The following is a 15016-nucleotide window of genomic DNA, read 5'->3' as shown; positions in this document are numbered from 1 at the left end:
AGAGCTTCTTTGACCGCACGTTGTGGGTTCACAGCAACAGCTTCCAAATGCAAACACCACACCTGGAATCAGCTCCAGACCTTTACCTACTTAATTGTTGATGGATTAACGAGGGAAAAGCCCATGCAGCCTATTTTAAAAGCTTTTGATACAATTGTCCTTTCAAAAAGAGGCAGCTACAAATTAAAGAGCTGTAATTCCTAAACCCTTACTCCAATTAGGATGTGAATACCCTCAAATTAAAGCTGTGAGTCTGCACTTTAAGCCCATATTGATTATATAACTGTATCTTGAATATGTTTTGGTAAACAGCTAATATGACACAACTTATGTCAAAGTTCAAATTTTTCTGGATGTAACTTTAAGTTTAATATTCCAAGAGGATAAAAGCTGTGACTCTGTAAGTCATTGGTGGCCTCCAATTGTTGGCTCTAGCGACCCCTCTTTCTTCCTTTCAGTATTGCATGCCTTTCTAGTATTTTCATGTCCCAGAAAAACAAAAAAAAGCAAACCTTAACATAATGGCGGTGTAATGTAGCAATAGAGAGATGCATCAGGACGATGAGAATGATTTTGCATACTGCGGCGTCTCCTCGTGCGGAATCTGTGTGGTTATTGCTTGTCATCACGGCCGAGTTTGGCTAATCGCTTCTGACTGATGCCAAACGCGTGAAATCATTGCTAAGTACAGATGTCGGGCTTGTCATGCACTGGAACGGGTCATGGGGTCTGTGCATGGTTCTTGCTAAATTAAATCTCTTCTCCTGCAACACGCTCTGTCCGTGACCTGATCTTCAGATTGACCACGTGAACCCGAGCCGCAGATGACATGAGACATGCAGAACGCATCGGCTTTAATTGATTATTCTAGAACTGATCAAAAAATGTCATCCACCTGCGAGAAATTCTGAAAAGCGTCTTTCCGAATAAGCTGGGGGTCCAGAGTACGATAAAAGATCAGTCCACTTAGTAGGGTTCGGCTCTGATGTTGACTCGGTCAAGAATCCACTTGTTCAGCAGTTTTAAAAAGTAAAAAAAAAAAGAAAATTAACTTACATCTTCCAATAATCTTATGGATCAGAAAACGCAGCTGCTTTTGTTTTTTTTTCTCCTTCGCCACATTGGGGGACACAGGACCATGGGTGTTATGCTGCTGTCACTAGGAGGCTGACACTAAGTTGAGACAAAGAGTTAGCTCCTCCCCTGCAGTATACACCCTCGTGCTGGCTTCCAGAGACCCAGTTCAAGCTTAGTGTCCGTAGGAGGCACACTGGATTTAAACCTTCTTTTCTGGACGAAGGGGGCGACGGATGCTTTCATGTTCCGATCTCCCCGAACCTACAACAGGCGAGCATGGGAGTTTTACCTCTCCGTATCCTCTCCTGCGACGTGGGATGCCACTGCTTGAGCTGACCTTTTTTGGGTGACGGGCCCCTTCAAGGGCACCGAACTCCCCCCTACTTACAGACGAGCACTGGTGTGTCACCTCCAGTATCCTCTTCTGCAGCCAGGCCTTTTATTGCCGGACATCTGCCCTGCCCACCAGGTTTCACCCTCGGCTGTACAGAGGCATTATTCCACTGTGGCGTCCGTGCAGCCCCCACTGCATCACCACTGAAAAAGCGGATGATGGAAGGAGGCGGAATGTTCCTCTCCACCCCCCTTTTCATGGGGATGGTGGATGGAGGCTCCCCCAACCATGCACCGTCCTATTTACCCCGGGCACCTTCATTGGGGTAAGTGCACTAGGGGTCGGTTCTTTCTGGCGGTCACATGTTTTTTGGGGGGGCTCCATAGCGGAAGGATTCTCCCCTTAGCGCCGCGATTCTTTTCCCTGCGGTCCGCGGGTGCGCGCCGGCCGAGGCCAGAAATTTAGTCCCCGGCTTCGGCCTTGTGTAGGCCGCATTCCATGAGGCTCTGCCCACCTGACATCATTTCTGCGGCTCCGCCCACCTCACGCATCATTTCTGCGGCTCCGCCCACGCTTCTGGCGCTTCTCGCTCCCTGCGAGACTACCCACAGACTCTCGGCAGCCATCTTCCTTCGGCAGCACTCAGCGCCGGCCGCCTTCCCTCTCTCCACGGAGGTTTTCTTCTCCCACTCAGCGCCACCCTCCAATTGCGGGGCACAGGACCAGGTAAGGAGACGGCACTAACTGCTTCCCTGCAGCGTTACCCCTCAGCTTCCACCTTAACTTTTTCATTACATTGGGGTACAACATGTCCCAGTCAAGGGGTAAAAAGTCCACTAAGGTACATACAACCTATTTCTCTGCATGTACCACCTGCCAGGCTCCTCTCCCTCGGCCTCAAAGCTCCCCCCTCTGCCCTGCCTGTGATGCCCAATGTGCCCAGGAGCCCTCCGCCGCTACCGACCCCAGTGTTCCTAGCCCCCCTGAGGGGGCCACGTCACTGTCACAATCCATGGCTTCGCTAGCCAAAGCGATTGAATCCCTTCATGACCCCTCTGGGGAGCGGGGCGTTCGTTTCCCTGGGTTAAGAGACCCCTCTATAACAGGAGAATATCGGCCAGCAGGGGCCGCTCTCACCCGAAGGAGGTTCGAACATCCAAAAAACGGATCCGCACTACCTCTCCTGAGCATTCACCACGCCATTCAGTCTCGAGTAGCTCCACTTCTCGCTCACCCTCCCCAGGGGCTCGAAGCGATCATGACTGAGTATGAGTCTGAGGCGTCCATGGACCCGGATTCTCCGGAGTTCCGCTCAACTGTTGACTCCCTCATTGAGGCTGTCAATCATGCGCTAAAGGTTAATGATGACCCTAATTCGGCTCCGGATCACGCAGTCTCCTTCACGAGAACCAAGCGATCCCATAAGGTGTTCGCCTCCCATCCGGATTTCCTAGAGATAGTTCGGTGGCACAGGGAGCAACCGGATAAACGCTTTACGGGGAAAAAGGTCCTAGAATCAAAGTATTCCTTTTTCCGCAGATCTGGTCAAGGATTGGACGAAACCACCGCTGGTAGATCCTCCGGTATCGCGTTTGGCTACCAAAACGCTGTTATCAGTACCTGACGGGGCTTCAATCAAAAATCCCACAGAACGCCAGTTAGATTCTCTGGTGCGCTCAGTGTATGAAGCCTCAGGTTCTTCCCTATCTCCTTCCTTCGCTGCGGCATGGGTCGCCAAAGCAATGGTTTTCTGGGCAGATGCTCTTGCAAAATCCATTCAAGACCAGGCTCTTTCGTCTGAGGCGGCGGACCTCGCCAAACAAATTGCTATGGCTGCAGATAATGTGATGTACGCATCATTAGACGCAGCAGACTGTGCGGCAACCGCGGCTTCAATCGCCGTCACCATCAGGAGAGCTATTTGGCTTAGAGAGTGGTGTGTGGATTCCTCTTCAAAAAAGTCTGATTTCTCTTCCCTTTCAGGGCGGACGCCTGTTTGGAGAACAATTGGACCAACTTATTTCCGATGCTACAGGGGGAAAAAGCAAGTTCCTCCCTCAACACAGGCCAAAAGCTGCTTTTCAGCGCCAACAGCATTTTCGTTTTCGCCCCTTTCACGGTGGCCTTTTCTGGTCCAACTCCACAGCATCGTCCAGATCAGAACAATCTACATGCACAGACAGAGACTCTCGGCCTTCTTACAGACCGAATCAGTCCTGGCGAGGAAAACCTAGACAACCCAGAACCAGAGGTTCTAGGCCTTCCAGATTTCCTTCACAATGACTCGGGGAGAATTCCAGTCGACACCACTGAGGTAGGCGGACGCCTGCTTCTTTTTCGACACATCTGGCTTTCCGTCATCCACGATGAATGGGTCAGAGACCTGGTGTCTTCTGGTTACAAAATAGAATTCTTCGCCTCCCCTCCAGCTCGGTTTTTTCCCTCTCGTCTCCCAAGTTCGGGAGCTCAGTCTCGCGCTCTTCACTGCGCCATCGAATCCCTCCGCCAAAACGGAGTCATCGTTCCGGTTTCGGAACGCGAGAGATTCAGAGGTTTTTACTCAAACCTCTTCGTCGTGCAAAAAAGGACGGGACGGTGCGCCCCATTTTGGACTTGAAGCTCCTAAACAAGCACGTAAAGGTGCGGCACTTCCGGATGGAATCCCTCCGGTCGGTCATCTCCTCGATGGAGAGAGGAGAGTTCCTAGCATCAATAGACATCAAAGATGCTTATCTTCACATCCCAATCTTCCCACCACATCAGAAGTTCCTCCGTTTCGCCATCCAAGAGGACCACTTTCAATTCACGGCCTTACCCTTCGGCCTTGCCACAGCGCCCAGGGTATTCACGAAGGTCATGGCGGCTGTCATGGCCATTCTACACTCCGAGGAGTGGTCATGTTGCCATACTTAGATGACCTTCTGATCAAAGGTCCATCTTTTCATGCCTGCGAAGCAAGTGTCCGCATTACGTTGGATTCCCTTTCGCGCCTGGGCTGGTTAATCAACTTGGACAAGTCCTCCCCTGTTCCAGCTCGAAGGATCTCTTTCCTAGGCATGATCCTGGACACGTCCAAGGGGCTGGTCTTACTTCCTCGGTCCAAGGCCCAAGCGCTTCAGCAGGGAGCCCGGGCGCTCTGTCGCCCTTTCCCGCAGTCCATTCGGTTTGCCATGAAGATCCTGGGGAAGATGGTGGCCGCAATGGAAGCGATTCCCTTCGCCCAACTGCATCTCCATCCCTTACAACAAGCTTTACTGGACAATTGGAACAGGAGTCCCTTAACCCTCGACCGGCCATGTCCTCTGCCCCTGCGGACCAGGCAAGCACTCAAATGGTGGACTTTGGAATCATCTCTCAACCAGGGGAGGTCTTTTCTCCCGATCCATTGGCTGGTGGTGACCACCGACGCCAGTCTCCTTGGTTGGGGAGCGGTGTTTCACCACCACACTGCCCAGGGGCGTTGGACGATTTGGGAGTCGAAACTTCCCATAAACATTCTGGAGATCCGAGCTATCAGGTTTGCCCTGAGACGCTTTCACTTCCTGCTCGGGGGTCACCCAATCCGAATTCAGTCGGGCAACGTCACAGCGGTGGCGTACATAAACCATCAGGGGGGTACCCGCAGCAGGGGAGTACCCGCAGCAGGGCGGCGATGCAGGAGGTCTCACACATTCTCCGTTGGGCCGGGGCCAACCACTCCACCATTTCCGCAGTGCACATTCCAGGCGTCGAGAACTGGGCAGCGGACTTTCTCAGCCATCAGGGTCTCGCCTCAGGAGAGTGGGAACTCCATCCAGAGGTTTTTCATCAAATCTGCCTTCGCTGGGGAACTCCGGACGTGGACCTGATGGCGTCCAGACTGAACGCCGAGGTCCCCAACTTCATAGCACGTTCTCGGGATCCCCAGGCCGTCGGGGTGGATGCACTGATATCCCCATGGCACCGGTTCCAATTCCCGTACGTGTTCCCTCCCCTTCCTCTGTTGCCGAAAGTGATCCGAAAAATCAAGATGGAGGGGTTCCGGTGATCCTTATCGCCCCGGATTGGCCACGTCGCGCATGGTATGCGGAACTCGTTCATCTCGTATCCGACGTCCCCGCCCAGATCTGCTGCGCCAAGGACCAATCTACCACCAGAGCTCAGGGGCCCTACGTTTAACGGCTTGGCTGTTGAAACCTGGATCCTAACTCAAGCAGGTTTCTCCCAGCAGGTCATCGCCACCATGATCAGCGCTCGCAAGACGTCTTCCGCTCACATCTATCACCGCACCTGGAAAGCCTTCTTCTCATGGTGCAGGCTCCGCGGTTGCCCCCCTCTCGTTTTCTCTATTCCTTCCATTCTGGAATTTCTCCAGTCCGGCTTGGATTCCGGCCTGGCGCTTAGTTCCCTCAAGGGTCAGATCTCAGCGTTATCGGTGTTGTTCCAGCGTAAGATTGCTGCTAACTTGCAAGTCAGGACGTTTATTCAAGGGGTCTCCCACGTGGTACCCCCCTACAGAATGCCGTTAGAGACCTGGGATCTCAATTTGGTCCTGGGCACCTGGGACCGCTGCTGAGGATCTTTTCTGATTTGAGGAGCCTGGAGCTAAACTTACACAGAAATTTTATTTCTACATTGTTAAAGATCAGAGCTGGGGACTGGTCACTCTGAACCCACCACACTGTTACCTTTTTGTCATGAACAGCCCTTTGCTGCCCCCTATTGTCAGGACAATTACGCATTAGACCGACGATTAACGGTGGAGGCTGCGGTTGTTACCATTAGTAGGTTGATTATTGGGGAACTTGCAATGAGCGTATGTTATATATACAACCAATTCCAACGCATGGAATATGCGTGTATACCCCGGTAAGGTCACTGCCAGATCCACGAGTGCGGTTTACAGTACAAAAGGAGTAGAACTGTTAACATTTATGTTTAATCCAGAAAGATAGGCAGGGTTTATAAAACATACATAAAATATTTTGCAAAAGGGGAAAAAAAAAACAATACTGCATACACAATTACATAACATAAACAAAATTAACAAACTTGCTAAACGGTGGTCACAGGGATGGCTCAGAGCTTTGCGAAGGAGAGCCACTTCGGTTGGAAAACTTCCAGTGAACGTGGATCATGCCTACACTACGATGTATCTCCCTGCATTGAACACCGATCAGAATTCGCCCTGTCTTTTTGTCATCGCTTCAGTTACACCCACACAACTCCCCTTGATGACCTCACATAGGGGCTGTTTGTGGAAATCCCCAACATTCATGATATCTCCGCTTCTGACAATCACAGGCATTTGGTATCACCGTCATATTTTTTTAATCATGATTTTACCTTTTAATAGATAGCTGACAACAGGCGTGCCGTGTTTCCTAAATGGCAACTATTAATTTGGGGCAGATTGATTGCCATGTCAGTTATGGAAAAATATGCATATTCTTCCCCTATTAGTCCTGAAGTTGAAAGTGTATGTCCCATCAGTATCTGATCAATACTAACCCCAATATTCATAACTGTACACTGCAGACACCAAGTCGGGGGGGAAGTTCTTTCACCATAGCAGCTTATCCCTGAGAAGAGCCTACTCCTCCTTGTATTAAACAAATACAAATATACCAGTCTTAATTACCTCTCCAAACCAGGGGATCATAGCTTCACTGGGTGTGTTAATGGGTTATAGGACATGTGGTCCTATTTCAAAAAGGATTTTGGATTGTAAGCTCTTTCTCATTTTGGAGATTCTTATTTTTCTACGACATACGCCAACATTTTTGATTACCCACATTTTTGAAACGAGCTTGGGTCCCTTACATCACGTTACAGCCAATTGGTTTGCAGAAAAAGAACACAGCGGGACAGTATGGGGCAGATTCATCAATGTCGCTTAGATATCAACTGGACTTCAGAAGCCCCTTTAACTCCTATTTCGACACTGTCAAAAGTTGAGACAAGTGCAGCTAATAACGCAGTCTACACTAGCAAAAGTATTAAAAAACCAGCCCCGGGTCTAACCTGACATTATTTTACGTATGTGGCAGATGGTTGTGCAGAATGTGTGCCATGTTGGTTAGTCTGCCGCGCCCTGTACTGTGTGGTGTGTTGGTTAATGTGTTTTTTTTTTTTTTTTAAATTTTTATAATTATATTGACATTTATGATCGTATGTTAGTCATGACAAAGTGCATATTAAACAGCCTTGTATAATTCAGTTTTACCCCTGATTCTGACAGAATCAGTCTACTTCCCCTTCTGGCAATTGACAATATATCCCCTTATAATCAGGTAACAATATATCTCCTCATAAATTCAGCGCTATACTGAGTCTTGGATCCTTCTCTGACTAGCGGGCAGAAAGATATTTCTTTTAGTTGTTCTACAATGAACACAGGATGACTCTACAGAGCTCAGGCTGTGGGGAGAGTGACTGAGCATGCGTGACCACCATCGCTTGGCTCATTAGGTGGACGTGCTCATTGCTGTGCGCTGTGGACACCAGGTGGCGCCATACTGTATACGGTAACTAAATTTTGTTTTTTACCAATTAGTAAATGCAAATATATATATATATATATATATACTAGCTGAAGAGCCCGGCGTTGCCTGGGCATAGTAAATATCTGTGGTTAGTTATAGCACCTCACTTCTCTTATTTTCCCATCACGCCTCTCATTTTCCCCATCACATCTGTCATTTTCCCCCTCACATCTCTCATTTTCTCCCTCACACCTCTCATTTTCCCCCTCACTCCTCTTATTTTCCCCCTCACTCCTCTCATTTCCCCCTAACACTTGTCATTTCGAACTCACATCTGTCATTTTCCGATCACTCCACTATTTTCCCTCACTCCTCTCATTTTGCACTCACACCTTTTCATTTTCACCTCACACCTCTCATTTTCACCTCAGTATATACATGTTTGTCATCTCCCTTATATATAGTATACACCTGTATGTCATCTCCTGTATATAGTATGTACCTGTATGTCATCTCCCCTGTATATAGTATATACCTGCTGTGTCATCTCCCCTGTATATAGTATATACCTGTATGTCATCTCCTATATATAGTATATACCTGTATGTAATCTCCTCCTGTATATAGTATATACCTGTGTCATCTCACCTATATATAGTATATATCTGTGTGTCATCTCCTCCTGTATATAGCATATACCTGTATGTCATCTCCTCCTATACATAGCATATACCTGTATCTCATCTCCTCCTGTATATACTATATACCTGTAGGTAATCTGCTCCTCTATATAGTATATACCTGTGTGTCATCTCCTCCTGTATATAGTATATACCTGTGTGTCATCTCCCCTGTAAATAGTATATATCTGTATGTCATCTCCTCCTGTATTAGACCTCGTTCACACGTTATTTGGTCAGTATTTTTACCTCAGTATTTGTAAGCTAAATTGGCAGCCTGATAAATCCCCAGCCAACAGCAAGCCCACCCCCTGGCAGTATATATTAGCTCACACATACACATAATAGGTCATGTGACTGACAGCTGCCGGATTCCTATATGGTACATTTGTTGCTCTTGTAGTTTGTCTGCTTATTAATCAGATTTTTATTTTTGAAGGCTAATACCAGACTTGTGTGTGTTTTAGGGCGAGTTTCGTGTGTCAAGTTGTGTGTGTTGAGTTGCGTGTGGCAACATGCATGTAGCGACTTTTGTGAGATGAGTTTTGTGTGGCGACATGCGTGTAGCAACTTTTTGTGTGTCGAGTTGCATGTGACCGGTTAGTGTAGCAAGTTGTGTGCAGCAAGTTTTGCGCTTGGCGAGTTTTGAGCGTGGCGAGTTTTATGTGTGGTGCCTTTTGAGTATGTGCAAGTTTTGTGTGAGGCAACTTTTGCATGTGTTGCAACTTTTGTGCATGTGGCAATTTTTCCGCGTGTGCAAGTTTTGCGTGTGGCGAGTTTTCCATGAGGTGAGTTTTGCACGTGTGGCGAGTTTTGCATGTGGAGAGTTTTGCGCGTGGCGAGTTTTGAGCGTGGCGAGTTTTGAGCGGCAACTTTTGTGTTTTGACTTTTATGTGGCGAGGTTGGTGTATGTGTGGTGAAATGTGCGCTGAGGGTTGTATATGTGTTCGAGCACGTGGTAGTGTGTGGCGCATTTTGTGTGTGTTCATATCCCCGTGGTGGTGTGGTGATTATCCCATGTTGGGGCCCCACCTTAGCAACTGTACGGTATATACTCTTTGGCGCCATCGCTCTCATTCTTTAAGTCCCCCTTGTTCACATCTGGCAGCTGTTATTTTGCCTCCAACACTTTTCCTTTCATTTTTCCCCATTATGTAGATAGGGGCAAAATTGTTTGGTGAATTGGAAAGCGCGGGGTTAAAATTTCATCTCACAACATAGCCTATGACGCTCTCGGGGTCCAGACGTGTGACTGTGCAAAATTTTGTGGCTGTAGCTGCGACGGTTCAGATGCCAATCCCGGACATACATACATACATACATACATACATACACACACACACACATTCAGCTTTATATATTAGATATATATATATATATACATACACACACACTTTTTTTTATATTTTCGGATTTATAAAGTAAATATGATTTTTTTCTCTTTTAATTGGCTATTTTACCAAAAGACTACAGAAGGTACCACCATCATAGTTACAGTGGAGTATCACATTGGAGAATGTTGCATGATATGAAATCCCTCTCATCTTCCCGCTGTCTGTTTTCTTTCCTGTTCATCCGTGTGGGTGTAGTGAGATAGTAATGTCGCGTTTCAGGTAACGTGGATACACTGTCAGATCACTGAGGAGACAAATGCATCTCCTTAGCTCGCCTTTTCCTCCAGATATTGCTTTTATTGCAGCTTTTAGTAACATAATCCGCTTCCACCACCCACTCGTTGATGTGACGGCAGTCTCCGAGCACAAGGTCATTTGCAATCTGTCGATTTCCATAGGAGGACGTCTCGGTGCTGCGCTGTTCTGCTGTCTCCGCGTATTACTTCTGACGCTGCCCATAAACCCGCATTGGGGAATTTCATACTCCGCTAGTAATCTAATCTAATATGCTTCAAAGAGATGAGGTTTTCCCTTACTGGAGAAGTGATCACCTACAGTGTCCACAGCATAGGAGATAATTTGCACGTTACTGGGGTCTGTCTGCTAAGACCCCTATCCGTATGTTAGGATGGAGAGGTGGCCGTTCATGCACGTCATTGCTCCATTCATTGTCTGTGGGACTGCCGGGGATGATGCTATGCTCTGTTATCTGCCGCAGTCCCATTGGCAATGAATGAAGCGCTTTTCTGTGTTTTTCAGACCTTCATTTTCAGGATCAGGGGGGGGGTCCCAGTGATCACACCCTCACCCTATAGGAAGAAGTGATCTGTCATCTCCCAGTTCCTGCTGCCTGATCCACTGGCAGCATGAATCCGAAATCGGCAGTACAATTGCAGCCATGTTTTACTCTGAAATGTTGTGGAGTTTGATTAACATACTGTTACGGGTTTACTGCGACAGAGAGGAGACAGAAGACCGCAGCGTCTGATTTCTCCTAATCTTGCACTGATTAAAAGCACTTCACCTTCATATTAAACGGTATAAATTTCTATTAGCAGTGCAAGGGTTATTCTGCTCTGTTGAGCACTCCTGGAGCGTTAAGGCTCTCACCTGTGCACTGTTAGTCACTCCAACCTCCTATATTTTTCGGGCCCTGGCTAGCACTCATTGTCAGAGTTAGCTTATGCTGCATGGCTGGAGGTTGTTGGTGGTTATTGAAGAAGGAGTTTGGTGGATTTATCTGTGACTGTTGCTAGGTTTTGTGCATGTGATAATTGCCCTCTTTCTCCTACTTTTGGTTTAACCCCATCCTCCACTCCCCGGTGCATTACTCTGTTGTACGAGTGAGTTTATTTGTATGTTTGGTATTTTTATTTACCCTTGTTAATATTACCTTGTTACACTGGTTGGTGTATTACGGTACACTACTACTCCCCTGTTCCCCGGGTGGGGGAAGAGTATCGACTGAGGGCGGATTCAGGAGCTAAGGCAAGGTATGTGGCCCTGGCATCTTCACCATCAGAAGTAAGCTGGGTGAGCTAGGGCACCCCTAGCATTAGGGACAGGGAAGGAGCCCCTGGTCCTGGGACACCGCAAAGCCGTGACATATACAGTATTTTCAAAAATTCAGCCGGGAAACAGCTAGCAGGACTTGGTGTAAAAACTACCCAATTGAACAAATTTTTAATCCGTTTTACATCCAAATTTTGATGCTGAAGAATCTGATGTGTTGTCAAGAATAAAATTCGGCAAAACCTATTTTGGCACACTAGCAAATATAAAAGTTAAAAGGTTTGTCCAGAATGAAAAAATAGGAAACAGCGCCACCCCTGACTGTTGTTGGTTGTGTCTGCTATTTTAACTTTACCCCAACAGAGCTGAAAGAAAGCAACCATGTTTTTTTTTTTTGTTTGTTTTTTTTAATTTGCACAACCCCAAAAGCACAGATTAAGTGCTAATGTGCTACCATAGCACTGGACGGTAAATGGAATTTGTCGCCAGGTTTTTGCCACCTAATCTGAGGGCAGTGTAATGTAGAGACAGAGAGTTTGATTCCTGCTATGTCACTTACTAGGCTGCTTGCTATAGTTTTGCTAAAATAACAGTTTTATCAGCAGGAGGTTCACTAGAGAACTAGTAAACCTGCTGCCACGTAGTTCTCCATAATCATGAGCTTTGTATAATCCCGCCCCCCCACTAATGATTGGCAGCTTTCTGCCTATGCACAGTGTAAACATAAAGCAGCCAATCAGTAATGTGGGCGGGGTTACACAGAATTCTGCATTCAGAGAACTGCTAGATCCGCAGCAGAGAAAACTGAGATTTTATTAAAACTAGAGCAAGCGACCCAGTAAGTGACATATCGCAGGAATCTGTGTATCTGCCCCTACTTCGTTCTTATTACATGGCAAAACCTGCTGACGGATTCCCTCTATGCACACCGATCATTGGGCCGTATTTCGCAGTGTAGCCTGTCTTTACAGCACAGCCCCGGTTGTACTTGGCATACAGCGAGTTGCATATGAAGCCCCCAATTAAAAATTAGAGAGGTGATTGTAATTACTCCTGAGCTTCTGAAGGTGGAGGGCAGAAAATCCTCTGCTCACCAATTATTGAATAATCTATGCCGCCGGCGTGTGGCACGCTTCTGGGACTACATGCATTCTCCAGTCATATTAATGCCCAACACGGAAGGAAAGGAGTAAAACAAGCGTTCAGTCCTGATCGATAGCGCAGGATCACATTTGCAAAGTCAATATGTCTTGAGATGTGTAGAAGGAATACATTAACCTCCTGCCGCGTGTAACATTTATCTGCACTTTGTTCTTGTGGCTTTTCACTTCGAAACCTAGTGTTTTTTTATGTTTTTTTTTTGTTTTTTTTTCTCTGTTCTGTTCACATCCCATCTGACCCGTCCATCAGCTGTATATTGGGGGCGCACGCTAACGTACGGTCTTATGTACGTTCCTATAGAGTTATAGAAGGTATGCCAACACATACCGGCCCGACGGAGGCCATCCGGTTACGTCCAGCGCATGCACGGGTTACATAAACCACATAAAGCTCAACCTAGCGATAATCCAGAAAAAGACAAAAAATTTTAAAAAATCAGAATAAGTCCCTGGATCTTCCGCTTTAAGCCTATGTTCCACAATGACATTTTGGGAATGTCTTTTATAGTCTGTTTTTTTTTTGTTTTTTTTTTCATAATGATGTAAAAACAAGCATTTAATCTTTGAGGATCTGTGGACATTGAGATTTTTTTTTATTTTTCAGTGTTTGCAGCAGAAATTCTCAAAATTCCTGAAAAACTTTCTGCTCCGTTTTTCCTCTTCAAAAGCTCAGCAAAAAGGGCTCAGTGTGCGCATTATTAAAAATCTTCTCACTTCTCAATAACGGAGTAATTTTTTAATTGCCGCTTGTTGCCTAGGTAGTCGCCCACCTCTGCCGTCTGAGCAGAGGCGGACGGTTTCCTAGGCAAGTTACGCTCGCATGCAAGCTGTTTGCTTTTGATCTTGCCTCTTCCGATGCTGCACTGGCTAAACTGCGTCTGCTAGTTGCATGGTAGAGCACGGATCAGCCCAGCGGCACAGCCATACTGCCAGCCCGAGTGGGCAATCTTCAGAAGCGCACCGCAGGAGGGCAGAGGAGCGGTGCAGTGCTGAAGAGAACTAATGAGAATAGCCCTCTAAGGAGGAGAAACAAGCTCGCGATTACTGCACATATCCTGTGTAGCGGCTGCTGTTATATAGTCTCTAATATAAGGAATCTGTGCAGAAAGTAAGTCTTGTGCTTTATATCATCCATCAACTATGTCTCCCAGGAGGTTCCTTGTACTGGTCATGGTCAGATGACTTTATCTCAAGGGGGACCCCTGAGGTTTGCTGTACCACTTACTGGGAAATGCCATGGCTGTCAGGCATGTCTTCTCTAGAAAAAGATGTGGCTCACAGGCTTCTTTTATTTGTAGGTGTGGGGATTGTTCTGTCAAGCCTTGATTTTCAGACCATTGACTTTAGGGCTTAAGGGTCCAGGATATTGTGAATTCAGAGACTCATCTGTAAATGCAAGCTTGGAGTGAAGGAAATCCGGATAAACAGGTTTAAGATTTCCCTGGTGGTCTTGGGGTAAGGGTGTGGTTAATCCCACTTTTTCTGAGTAATGGCCTCGTGAAGGAGAGGAGGAAATCAGTTATTAACCTTTACATAAGCTAGTACTATATGTGGTGTGGCAAGATGGCTTCTTCATCCTGGAACTACGCCCCGGAATCCTTGGAATGTGAGGTGGATACACTGAAGACCATGTATGGAACAGAGCTAGCATGGACCTATCACAGACTGACATGATGGCTGCTCAGAAGATGTGGCAAGATGGTGTCTACATCCTGGAACTACGCCCCGGAATCCTTAGAATGTGAGGTGGATACACTGAAGACCATGTATGGAGCAGACCTAGCATGGACCTATCACAGACTGACATGATGGCTGCTCAGAAGATGTGGCAAGATGGTGTCTTCATCCTGGAACTACGCCCCGGAATCCTTGGAATGTGAGGTGGATACACTGAAGACCATGTATGGAACAGACCTAGCATGGACCTATCACAGACTGACATGGCTGCTTAGAAGATGTGGCAAGATGGCGTCTACATCCTGGAACTACGCCCCGGAATCTTTGGAATGTGAGGTGGATACGCTGAAGACCATGTATGGAACAGACCTAGCATGGACCTATCACAGACTGACATGATGGCTGCTCCGAAGCTGTGCACCGCCCTCTTCCTGCCTCCTACATGATCTTTTGTCTATACTAATAAAGTTCAGTTCTGTGCCAGCTCTTGCCGAGAGAGGAGCGCACATCTGACCCTGCGTCCGACGTCTGTCTTTTATGCATGCACTTGGCTCATACTTATCAGGTCAGGGGCAGGCAATCACTAAGATCTCACATTAAGAGATCACCCCAATATTCTAGAGCAGCAAATGGACTTCTGCCAGCTTCCATAGTGGGATCGTTTAGTAAATTAATTACAGCCAGCTTCCCTGGTGGTCTGGGGTAATGGAAGATATTA

The 15016-nt window shown here is 47.1% G+C and overlaps 1 protein-coding gene across 1 annotated transcript in view; it reads left to right on the top strand.

The window, feature by feature from the left end:
• The window catches only part of CWF19L2 (CWF19 like cell cycle control factor 2), a 125723-nt gene that overhangs the window by 55183 nt on the left and 55524 nt on the right, over positions 1–15016 (top strand). The gene's annotated exons all lie outside the window — the stretch shown is intronic.

This window comes from Ranitomeya variabilis, chromosome 3 (assembly GCF_051348905.1).
Source record: "Ranitomeya variabilis isolate aRanVar5 chromosome 3, aRanVar5.hap1, whole genome shotgun sequence".
Taxonomy (NCBI): domain Eukaryota; kingdom Metazoa; phylum Chordata; class Amphibia; order Anura; family Dendrobatidae; genus Ranitomeya; species Ranitomeya variabilis.
This window is presented reverse-complemented; position numbering and strand designations above follow the sequence as displayed.